Here is a 10,081-nt window from a genome sequence, read left to right on the forward strand (position 1 = left end):
TATTTTCTGCACGTGGTGGAGCACTCTTTATTTGAAAAAGGCATGCATATTGCATGGATATGGATATATGGACTTAAAAAACTCTCACCATTTTTTCGAACTGTAACTTTTTATATTGGAATTTTTTATACATGACGATTTTTTGGAGTATCACTTTTTATATTGGACTATTATTCACAGTATCAACTTATTTTCACTGATTAAAAAAATGTGTTGATACATTTACAGTATAAACGTATTTTCACTAATTAAAAAATATATGTTACAAAATATTGCATATGTTTATTACTCAAGTTTTAACACTATTGAATTGTTATTCTGATACCCACAATCACTATAAAAAAAAAAAAAAAAAACATTTTTGTTAGATATATGGGAATAATACTTTATGGTTTATGATTGTGTGAAGGATTTTTATATATCTATTTTTTGTATGCACACAGGCATGTTGAGAACCATTGATGTCTATTTATATTGTGTAACTGTGCATACTTTATATTTTGTATTTGTATTATTTGTGGTTTTTGCCACATGCTAAGGGGCTGCTGTTACGTGTTAGGTCGTTTTCCAAGTTATGATTGGCACCGTCCCAAGGTGTATACACCTCTTTTTGGGCAGTTTCTCCCATTCTTCTTTGCAGGACCTCTCAAGCTTCATCAGGTTGGATGCGGAGTGTCGGTGCACAGCCATTTTGAGATCTTTCCTGAGATGTTTAATCGGCTTTAAGTCTAGGTTCTGGCTGGGCCACCCAAGGATATTCACAGGGCCACTCCTTTGTTTACTTGGCTGTGTGCTTAGGGTAGTTGTCCTGTTAGGAGATGAACATTCAGCCCAGTCTGAGGTCCAGAGCATTCTGAAGCAGGTTTTCATCAAGGATGTCTCTGTACATTGATGCATTTATTGTTCCCTCGATCCTCACTAGTCTATTAGTTCCTGTTCGCTGAACAAGCCCACAGCATGATGCTGCCACAATCATGCTTTATTGTAGGGATGGTATTGGCCAGGTAATGAGCGGTGCCTTGTTTCCTCCAGACATGATGCTTGATGTCTGGAGGGATGCTTGATCTTTGTTTCATCAGACCAAAGAATTTTGTTTCTCATGGTCTGAGAGTCCTTTTGGTGCCTTTTGACGAACTCCAGGTGGGCTTTCATGTGTCTTTTACTAAGGAGTGGCTTCCGTCTGGCCACACTACCATACAGGCATTATTGGTGGAATGTTGCAGAGATGGTTGTTCTTCTGGAAGGTTCTCCTCTCTCCACAGAGAAATGCTGCAGCTCTGTCAGAGTAACCATCAGGTTCATGGTCACCTCCCTAACTAAGACTCTTCTTCCCCGATTGTTCAGTTTTGCCAGGTGGCCGGCTCTAGCAAGAGTCCTGGTGGTTCCAAACGTCTTTCATTTACGAATGATGGAGGCTAATGTGCTCATTGGGGCATTCAATGCTGCAGAAATTTTTCTGTACCCTGTCCCAGATTTGTGCCTCAATACAATCCTGTCTCGGAGGTCTACAGACAATTCCTTGGATTTCATGGCTTGGTTTGTACTCTTTTTTTTGTTTACAAAAGATTTTATTAGAAAGTCGTATAAAAAAACATCGCTGGAAGTGACAGTAGAGGAGATGGTTCCATCCCGCTGAGTCCATTGGAGGTCCCTAGGTGGTCCCAATCAGCCATAAGGATTATTGCACGGATTCCTTGCCGGACTTAGCCTGTGTGACCCTTACACAGTATTGTCTAGGGGTCCATTCCGTCCGGTAAGTGTAACATCCTGGGGGAGAGGAAAAGTCACCTTTTTTCACTGCACCATGGCAGCATGATTTTGCACGGAATATCTAGCACCTGAGCACTTTTTGTCTTGGTGGATTACCTTTCACTGGCTACTTGCTGAAGCACTTTTGAATTTTATGGATTTTTTGATTGACTTTTATTATAGTATTTATGGACTTACACTTTTATGAACTTTATATATTCACTGCACAGGGTGTACGTTAGTGCTTTTTATTGACAGTTCGTTTTGTATTGAAAATATTGCACAAAGTCTTTTAGGTATATCTGTTTCCTACATTCATATTTATATATTTATTTATTCATTTAAGGCACTTTGGTGGTTCATCACCATATGCCAATCGCAACCAATTTGCGCTGTCCTTTTATATTATCACATATAAAAAAACATAATCCATACAATACAAAAGATACAAGTGTACATTAAGGATAAAAGTATTACATACAGCAAAAGAACAGTAAACATGATAAACATGCAGATCGGATCAGGATCAATATAACATTACAGTTAGGTACTATATCCGATTTAACCAAAAACCATCTCATCCAGACATCAGTTACTAACAAGAATCCCAGATATCCCATTTGGCATGAAAAATTGGCATAGACCCATGCAAAGAATGAAAGACCCTCTCTGAAAGTCTGATATCTTCCATTCTTGCTAAAACTTGTGACCAAGCAAGGGTATCTGACCTCCAGTTCAATGCAATCATCCAGTGGATGGAGCCCATTAACTTGTGGGTTAACCTAGAAACAGGGGTGGGGACCCCTGGGACACGTGCAAAAAGGAGGCATATTTTTGGGGAGAGGGTGACCTCAGAACCTGTAACTTGTGATAGTTTGAGTTTAGCTCTATCCCAAATGGATTGTAAATAACTACAGCTCCAGAAGAGATGTAGAAGAGTACCCTCCTCCGCACATCCCCTGAAACATGAAGGGGAGACCGAGCTGTAAAAGGAGTGTACCAGGGAAGGGGTCATATACCATCTAGTAAAAAGTTTTAGGGGGGGACTCTCTGCTCGCACTAGAGCGTGTACATTTACGTAGATTCCCAATCATACCCTGCCATTCCAGAACAGAGAAAGTACAATTGAGATCCTCTTCCCATTTGCTCATATATTTTTGTTTACCCGGTATAGGGGAACAATTAACGTGATTGTACAGCAATGAGATCAAGCCCCTTCTCCTGGGAGAGGAGCAACAGATGGTCTCAAATGGTGTATAGGGTGGGTGAAGAGTCAGTGAGCCATGAGATTAAAAAAAGTCCCTTATAATAATATAGCGTTCAACTTCTGAACTAGGGAGTTTGTGTATATGCTTGAGCTGTTCAAAGGTATAGAACGTGTTACAAACAGATAAGGCCTTGAGGGAGAACAGTTCTCTGGAGATCCAGGGTTCCAAAATCTCCCTTTTTAATGGTAAAATAGGGGAGTCTATATTGCCCAGAAATGAAGTTAAGGGGGGAACCTGAGAAACCAACTTATGAGTATCTTTAAACTTCATCCACATCTGATATAGATGATTAATCACCTTGTTGGAATGAGTGATGTGCCTGGGGGTTACAGAACTACCCCAAAGTATGGAATGTAAAAAATATGGAGTTATAGAGGCCTTTTCAAAAATCAACCAGGGGATGTCTTTCTCCTCCGAATGCCATTATGCTATCTGCATAAATTTAGCTGAAAGGTAATAAGACCACAAGTCCGGGAGTCCCAGACCTCCGAGAGATTGTGGAGTGTGAAGTACATGTCTGTTGCATCTGGGCAAATCTCGACACTAGTGATGGACGAACATCGGCCGGGGTGGTTCGCGAACGCCAGCCGCAAATTTTCTCAAAAGTCCGCGAACCGCAAGTTCGCGGCGGGCCCCATTGACTTTAATGGGAGGCGAACTTTAAAAACCTTTAGGTCACATTTGCAGCCACAAAACACATACTAGCTGTGCACAAATAGTCCCAGCACATGGACAATGTCATAACAGAAGCAAATGAAAAAGTTGCCCTAAATGTTTTATTTTTTTTTTTTTTCATAAATCAGCCAGAACTGACAGCAGCCGGTAAATACATTGTCTAATACATATAGGATCCATTCACACATCTGTGACAACCACTGGATACCTGCCCCTATAGTAAAAAGACTGTAATAGACCCTAAAAAGACATTGGAGCACCTTAAATGACTTTTGTGGACATTGACATAGTGATTTGTGTGAGATCAAAATTAGCGATTTGTGTGTGACTGCAGCCGATCTCTAACTGCCCCTAAAGCAACCACAGGATACCTGGCCCCTATAGTAAAGAGACTGTAATAGACCCTAAAATGACATTGGAGCACCATAAATGACTTTTGTGGACATTGACATAGCTATTTGTGTGAGATCAAAATTATCGATTTGTGTGTGACTGCAGCCGATCTCTAACTGCCCCTAAAGCAACCACAGGATACCTGGCCCCTATAGTAAAGAGACTGTACTATACCCTAAAACGACATTGGAGCACCTTAAATGACTTTTGTGGACATTGACATAGCGATTTGTGTGAGATCAAAATTAGCGATTTGTGTGTGACTGCAGCCGATCTCTAACTGCCCCTAAAGCAACCACAGGATACCTGGCCCCTATAGTAAAGAGACTGTAATAGACCCTAAAACGACATTGGAGCACCTTAAATGACTTTTGTGGACATTGACATAGCGATTTGTGTGAGATCAAAATTAGCGATTTGTGTGTGACTGCAGCCGATCTCTAACTGTCCCTAAAGCAACCACAGGATACCTGGCCCTAATGTTAAAGAGACAGTAATAGACCCTAAAATGGCATTGGAGCATTTTAAATGACCTTTGTGAACATTGACAAAGCGATTTCTGTGCGACTGCAGCCGATATCTAACTGTCCCTAAAGCAACCACAGGATACCTGGCCCTCATGTTAAAGAGACTGTAATAGACCCTAAAACGACATTGGAGCATTTTAAATGACTTTTGTGGACATTGACATAGCGATTTGTGTGAGATCAAAATTAGCGATTTGTGTGTGACTGCAGCCGATCTCTAACTGCCCCTAAAGCAACCACAGGATACCTGGCCCCTATAGTAAAGAGACTGTAATAGACCCTAAAACGACATTGGAGCACCTTAACCTCCTTAGCGGTAATCCAGAGCGTGACTCGGGGTTGATTTTTCATATCAGGATCGGTAACCCCGAGTCACGCTCGGGGTGGATTGCAGAGAGTGCAGCGGTGTTCTCTTACCTTATCCTGGCGATCCAGCGATGATCTCTCATTGCTGAGATCGCCAGCCGAGAGTCCCGCCGCTCCTCCGTCCTCCGTCGGTCTGATCACTTCCTAGTTCCGTTCCCTGCAGCAGCAATGCTGCATGGGAGCGGAACTAGGGAGGGAAATTCAAAAAAAACGTTGCACAAAACACAAAACACATTTTATATTGTATATATATGTATATATATATATATATATATATGCATATATATATATATATGCATGCATATATATATATATATATATATATATATATATATATATATATATATATGCATATATATATATATATATAAATATATATATATATATATATATATAAATATATATATATATATATATATATATATACCGGTGTATATATATATATATATATATATATATATATATATATATACCGGTATATATATATATATATATATATATATATATATATATATATATATATATATATATATGCATATATATGTATATATGCATATATATATATATGTGTATATATATATATATATATATATATATATATATATATATATATATATGCACACACACATATATCTATATATAATATATAATGCATGAATTATAATCTAATCAATATAATTTTATTATATATATTATATATTAAATAATAAAATAATATTATTGATTCGATTATAATTCATGCGTTTGTGTTTCAAATTTATCACATCTGGGATGTCTACTAGAGTCTTATTTTGGTCAGGTTTAAGTCAGTAATTACTAAGAATTGTAGGCCTATAATACATAACGCCAAATTTCCATGAAAAGAATTGTACCGCTTTTGGTATGTAATTCCTGACATAATCATACCGCCAGGGAGGTTAAATGACTTTTGTGGACATTGAAATAGCGATTTGTGTGAGATCAAAATTAGCGATTTGTGTGTGACTGCAGCCGATCTCTAACTGTCCCTAAAGCAACCACAGGCTACCTGGCCCTAATGTTAAAGAGACAGTAATAGACCCTAAAATGGCATTGGAGCATTTTAAATGACCTTTGTGGACATTGACAAAGCGATTTCTGTGCGACTGCAGCCGATATCTAACTGTCCCTAAAGCAACCACAGGATACCTGGCCCTCATGTCAAAGAGACTGTAATAGACCCTAAAACGACATTGGAGCATTTTAAATGACTTTTGTTGACATTGACAAAGCAATTTCTGTGCAACTGCAGCCGATCTCTGACTGCCCCTACAGCAACCACAGGATACCTCTCCCTAAGCTCAAAAGATACTAGACCTATACCAAAATACCAGCCCTGGAAAGGAATTTTGTGGACATTGACAGAGCGATTTGTGACTGCAGCCGATCTCTAACTGCCCCTAAAGCAACCACCGGATACCTGTCCCTAACCTGAAAAGAGAGCCTATACCGAAATACCAGCCCTGAAAAGGACATTTGTGGCTCTTCACAGCACTATATGTGTCTAGCAAACTCTCCCTAATGAGCACAGCAGACCTCTCCCTACACCGACAGAAAGCGGAATGTGAAATGGCCGCCAGATCGGGTCTATTTATAGGGTAGGGGGACTGTCCATGTACTGGAATGTTTCAATTGGCTGTCCCGTTCCACCTGATGGCTGTGTCATGGGTCAAAGTTCTTCTGAATGAAAAAGAAAATGGCGGCGCGGACAAATTCGTGAACATTGGCAAAAGCCCGACTTTTTGCGAATTTGCGAACAAGCAAAATTCGCCGCGAACCGACCGCCGGGCGAACCGCAAGGCCATCTCTACTCGACACATCCCGCTGAAGTGAGATAATGTGGGATTTGAGTACAATAATAGGGAGCGCTCTAAAAAAGAATACTATCTTAAGAAGGATAACCATTTTTACAGCCATAATTCTACCCAAGAATGAGATAAAGTATGAAGACCATGCATTTAAGAGCGCTCTCAATTTTCTAATAATATTGGGGGAAAATTAGATGAAAATAGTGAGTCATAGTAAGGAGTGATATAGACCCCTAAGTACCTAAAATATTTTAAGCACCATGAAAATGAGAAACTTTCTTTAAGGGATACCTGCATCCAGTTTGTACTCTTTAATGTACTGTTAACTTTGGGACCTTATATAGAGAGGTGTGTCTTTCCAAATCATGTCCAATCAACTGAATTACCACAGGTGGACTCCAATCAAGTTTTAGAAACACCTCAAGGATGATCAGTGGAAACAGGATGCACCTGAGCTCAATTTTGAGTGTCATGGTAAAGGCTGTAAATACCTATGCACGTGTGATTTTTTTTTTTCATTTTTTTTTTTTTTAATAAATCTGCAAATATTTCAAATACACTTCTTTCACGTTGTCATTATGGGATATTTTTGTAGAATTTTGAGGAAAATAATGAATGTAATCAATTTTGGAATAAAGCTGGAACATAACAAAATGTGTAAAAAGTGAAGCGCTGTGAATACTTTCTGGATGCACCTTTTTTCCCTTTTCTATAAGTGATCAGCTTTCCTCTGTTCTTAGCTGCATAAGAACGGGGGGGAAGGAGAAGCAGCAGCACACTCAGTTTACCAGTAAATGGCTGTGCAGCAGGGGCATGTCAGGACAAGTCTGATCATTGGAGGAGGGCATACTGAGTTCCTAGCTTAGCTAGAGAACTAACACGATGTGCTCTCCTGCTTAGCGTGGTCCAGTTTTTTTAGGAAAACAGAGAAACTGTCAGGAACACCAGGGATTTCACACTAAGGAAGCAGTACAAAGAGAACAAGATACTTTCTCATACAAGTACATGGTACAGCAGGCACATACCAGGAATATGAAATGCTGGGGTAACAAACGCTTTAAGGCTACATTCACACTGGTGATTTGGAATGGACAGTGGATTCCTGCAACAAGAATGAACAGATGCCTTTGGCAGGTATCACTGGTGAATGAGAAAAGATACTGTTAGGAAGCCTGTACATGAACAACAGGCTGACCGTGGCAAATTATGTCTGCATCTGTCTACCTATAATAACACATGGAACAATTATCCACAGTTAGGGACAGATGACAAAAAGATTGCATCCAGGGCCAATCATCTGTCCCTAACCACAGGTAAACTCTCTTTTGTTCTATTAAATGCAGAGGGAAATGCGGACAGCCACAAACAGATTAGGCAGCTGTCAGCCTGTCATTTACTTGTCCTGGCTTCCCAGCTTCCTGCCAAAGAAACCCACCAATTCTTGCCACAGGGATCTGCTGTCCATTCTGATTTGCCCGTGTTAAGGACCACTATCACAAAAAATATTGTATCCTGGTAATTGCATATTTACCAACACCTTAGAGTCAGTCCTAGGGACACTGTCATCCCCCTTCCACACCTGATATTTCCACCTTCCAAGCTGTCCTGCCCAGATTGCTCCCATTTTTGGGTGGCACCACCTCTAATCACCCACTCAAAGCTTGTACCCTTTTTTGAGTGAAAATGCTCAACAACGTAAATAAGGGTGATGCAGTTATCTCAGGATGCAATCTGGGATACAGCATCTATGTAACTGTATGTAATTTATACATGTAATCATTTATAATTTGCCATTTAATTCTTTTTTGATCTTACACATTTTTCTTTATTTTTTTTCTATATTTACATGCATTGACAGTGACATGAGTTGTAGCAAACTATAACCTTTCAGGTGTGCTTTCATGTTTTAAATCGGCCTACAATACTCAGTATTCTAGTTTGTCACTGTCACTTTTGCTAGACAGCTTTGTCTGCCTGTAAATGTGGAGAAAAGTATAATTATTGACATGTGAAATAGTACTGAATAGTATCACTGAATGCATTAACTATATTTTAACCATTATTTGAGAACAGAAGTCCAGTTTGAAGGTAGGGGTGACCAGCGCTATGGAGTAAAGACCTTAGACGAAGGTGTAAGCTGCCAACAACCAAACCCACAAGGGGTTAAAGTGTGAAATATATATAAAAGGAGGTTGTAACGGCGCTACCTTAAAGTGAATAAGTGCTTGTTATATGTGCTAACTTAAAATAAAGTGCCAATAAGGAAAAAATGTGTCATAAAAAACGTTGGTTTAAAATAAAGTGCACTAGTGGTTTGTGGTGTGACCAAGTTAGCTGATTATTAACCTGGGCCCATAAGGTGCAACTCTGTAAAGTGCAAGTGCTGTGCTGCATATACTCAATGAGTATGAAACAATGGGTTCCCAATGTGCATTTTTTTTGTGATGACAATTAATAATTTCAGCAAATTAAGTTAAAATTCATAAATAAACCAGTGATTAAAATACATGAAAACAGTGAACATAAATTTATCCGTGCTGTGCGTGGAGTTTATATTACCACTTATGTGAAAAGTGCCAAATTAAATGAGAGAAAGAAATAGATAAAAAATGGGGTTGCAATTCTATTGTACATCCACTAGATGTCGCCCCTAAGTATACGACCTGTGCTTGAGGAAAAATGGTCGGTTTCTTCCGGGGTCCTCCAGTGAGCCAAACTTGGCTTTTAGTACCTTTTGTTATTCTGAAGAAATCCCTGTGTGCTCTTCTGTGCCTCTGTGCCTGTGCAGGTGGGCCTGAGACCATTTTTCCTCAAGCACAGGTCGTATACTTAGGGGCGACATCTAGTGGATGTACAATAGAATTGCAACCCCATTTTTTATCTATTTCTTTCTCTCATTTAATTTGGCACTTTTCACATAAGTGGTAATATAAACTCCACGCACAGCACGGATAAATTTATGTTCACTGTTTTCATGTATTTTAATCACTGGTTTATTTATGAATTTTAACTTAATTTGCTGAAATTATTAATTGTCATCACAAAATAAATGCACATTGGGAACCCATTGTTTCATACTCATTGAGTATATGCAGCACAGCACTTGCACTTTACAGAGTTGCACCTTATGGGCCCAGGTTAATAATCAGCTAACTTGGTCACACCACAAACCACTAGTGCACTTTATTTTAAACCAACGTTTTTTATGACACATTTTTTCCTTATTGGCACTTTATTTTAAGTTGGCACATATAACAAGCACTTATTCACTTTAAGG

This window comes from Pelophylax lessonae (genome assembly GCF_965119305.1).
Source record: "Pelophylax lessonae genome assembly, chromosome: 4".
Lineage (NCBI taxonomy): Eukaryota > Metazoa > Chordata > Amphibia > Anura > Ranidae > Pelophylax > Pelophylax lessonae.